Genomic DNA, 3684 nt, shown 5'->3' with positions numbered 1-3684 from the left:
CTATAAGTGAGTCTGAATAAGCACCGAGGGATTAAGAAAAAGCCCCACATTTGCAGTAGGGCCTGGCTCATTTCGTGGCATCTGCAGGCAGTGGCACGGGCCGGCTAAACGGATTGGATTGCCGCCCTGTCTGTCAGCCTTCCATCTCGTGCACGCACAAATGTATCTCGTGCCCTCATTGGGCGTGCCGTCATTGGGCGTGCATTGCAGCAGTACTTCAATGACTCACCAGCAACAGGCGGTCACTTTCACCAGTCTGCTGACGTCATGTGCGCGTTCATGTGTGTTGGAGGAGGTGCTCTGTAAGGAAGTCTGAAGGAAGGGGCGGATTCTTTTCGGCTGTGTACTTTCAAATTTTAGTGCACTCGAGCCGGTTTCTGAAACTTACCTACCCCACCTTTAATATGCCACAGAGTAGTGGCTTCTGTGGCAGATGCCGGAAGTACTTGCCACTGCCTGCAAATGCCAAGGCACATGCCACGGCGAGAAGTGGCAACACTCATTGTGTTCTAGTATGATAAATAAAATAACATTGTACCCATAGACTGTATATATAAATGGACGTAGGGTCCGTGACGTCACCCATAGGATTCTGCAGAGTTGCCGAGAAGCCCTTAGTAGGCGGAGTCGGCCACTAACGGCTCGACAGTGACATCAGAGTTCAACTCCCGCATGTTCCAGCCTGCTCCAAATAAGGGCAAAGAGGCGGAGCCGAGGCGGGACCTGCTGCCACCGAGCTGGAAGTTCCAGCTGAAGCTACCAAGCTAAGCTAACATGCTCCCCATCTGCACACTGCCGTGGCATTTTACGTTTCTAAGGTAAGCGGACATGAAACTATTCAGAAAAACTATAAATAATAATCTAAGTTATTGAGTTTTTAGCATAATACTTCAGAATCTTAAAACCCCTTAATGTTTGTATGCAATTGTGCTAAATTCAACACTGGAATCAAGCAAATATTAATATGTTTGCATGACATTAGTTATTTATATTTTTATATCACTTAACTATACGTTTAATACATTTAAGTCAAGCTAAGGTACATGTGATGGTAGCTAGTTAGTGCTCTTACCTTTGAGGCCTCCTCCAAACAGCATAATAACCAGACTTTATCATTAAAACTAAGTACCAGTTATAGATCCTTGACTTTAGACAAACAATTCAAAAGACAACATGTATTTAAAGACCAATCTTTATTTGAATGTGCCTCTTAACCTGAGATATTAGTTATACAGTAATAGTATTGACAATCTAAAAAAACTGAGCAACTCAACAGTCAACTTTATATTTCTTATTGTCCAAAGCATTTATTATTTTCATTTTCCCCCTCTCATATTCAGTGTGGACGGATTGAGACAGCGTGGTGTCCAGAGAGCTGCAGAGACTTCAGGGAGAAACCTCCGTGTGATGGACGTCCAGTCTGTTGGTTTGGAGAGGACTGAGGGTCTTTCCTCTGTGAGGAGGACCAGGCCTGATGGAGGAGCCCATGCTGGGCAAAGCTGATACCAACTGCACAGGCCTAGTCACTTTATTTGACTACATGTGTTTACTTATACATTTAATAGGTTTACACCTTCTGTCCATATGTGCTTTTTATTTAAAACATGTGATTAACTTTTGGTTCACATTTCAATAAATTGTATTTGTATTTGCTCTCCTTTTGTCCATTATTCTTACTGAAAATGTTAGATTACACATTTAGATCTGACTGAAGATTGGCCCCATTTATTTGTGACGTTGCAAACTCTGCGGTACAAGGCACAAGTGATGTGAAGCTCATAAAGTGAGGCAAATAGAAATAATCAGCTGATGGAGTGTAGATGTGGAAATAGCTGCATTCGATCAGCTGACTGTGTTTTTACAATAAAAGTAGTTTCTTAGTGAATGTCCTGTACTGGTCTTAACATCTCATAACATCAGCTTTTAATGTTCCTCTTGGATGTTCTTCTTGACCCTCAGAGAAGGAGAACATGTCGTGTCTTTCAGGCATGTCTTTTCCTAACAAAAATGACGGGAAACATAAAACATATTATTGCAGAACAAGTGTGTTATTTATGAAAGCGGTGTGTTTGTGTTTTTAGGGGCTGTAGGTATAATTATTTTGTAATTGTAATGTTTTTTTTTTATTTCAACAGTGAGCTACAAAGACAATCAGATTATGAATGAACAGTATGAAGCTCATCAACATTGAAATATATGTTATTATCAAAATAATATTGAACTGTTATCAAAACGTAGTGCAACTTTTTTATTTTATTTTTTACTTTTTTTTTAGCCTTTATTTATACAGGTGCAGATCTCATTGAGACACAAGGTCTCATTTTCAAGAGAGACCTGTCAGTGGTAACACTACCAGACAAAGTTACAGACAGACAGGACACTAAACACAGAGGCAACACTAAAATACAACATCGTAAAAAAGTAGTCATTAAAATCCATATACTGTAGAAGCTTGCTCTGTTGTCTCACTGAAAGAATAACTTTTACCACGTTTTTTACAGACAATATTGAGAGATAAATAGTAGCAGTTCTCACTATGTGTTAAATATCTTTGCCTTCAATACATTAAATTAGAAAGCTAACAAAACCATATTTCTTTAGCCTTTATTTATACAGGTCTCATTGAGACACAAGGTCTTATTTTCACACAATCATATTGCTTGTTAACATCTAAATGTAACCTTTTGCATGGAAAAAACCCTCAACTTAACTGATGTGTAGGTGATCTAGTATTTAGTATTGTTTAATGGAATGTATATCAGTGTATTCAAGTCAATACTTCATTTATTTAAACAAATATCTTTCTTGATTCTTTGTACAGTATGAAAAAAAGAGTATTTGTACCTGTGCTGAAGTTCACTGCTGTGAGGAGTCCAGTTCTGTCTCTCACTCTCTGGTCCAGCCTGTCTGCATCACCTGGTTTTGATTGATTGATTGAAAAGTTTATTAACAGCTTGTATATTGGGTACAGTACAGTACAGCTCAAAACATACAATTGTTAAGGGGATGCAGACCAGAGAAAGACTTTCGTCTTGTTTACATCAGGGTCCCCCATTTCCAATTCATCATATCATTTAAGACATATAAGACATATTTGACATACAGATGGCTTATTTACAATTTACATACAGGTGGTTTTTTACATACAGATTGCTTATTTACAATTTTCATTTTAGATTTCGTTCTAATACATCCTAACCGGACATTTAAGACATACCAAGTCTACAGATATACAGTTAGTAACAGAGTCTAAAATGCGAGTATATACATAGATGGGGGGGGGAAGCTGTCCATTGAACGACAGGTTGAGATTTGTACCATTACCGGCGCCAGTTTTGCAATGCTCTCCCCCGAAGGTGCTCTTTAAGAGAGATTTTGAAGGTAAGTATAGTTTTACTTTCCTTTACAGTTGTGGGAAGAGCGTTCCACCTTGATGTGGCATAATTGCGAAACGTGTATTCCCCCTTTTTTGTGCCAAATCTGGGTTTCACATGATTTGTGGAGCTCCCTCTGGTGTTATGATCATGGTATTCCTTGACCTTTGGGAATAATTTTGACATGTACATGCCTGGGTACCATAGAGGTGTAGTGGATCTTGTAGACCAGGCCCATTGCAAGTAGCTGTACTCTGTCGTCTACTCTAAGCCATCCTAGGTTGTCAAAGTGGGCAGAGGTCAGGTGGGT

Source organism: Gymnodraco acuticeps, unplaced genomic scaffold, assembly GCF_902827175.1.
Source record: "Gymnodraco acuticeps unplaced genomic scaffold, fGymAcu1.1, whole genome shotgun sequence".
NCBI lineage: Eukaryota > Metazoa > Chordata > Actinopteri > Perciformes > Bathydraconidae > Gymnodraco > Gymnodraco acuticeps.
Note: the sequence above shows the minus strand (reverse complement) of the source record.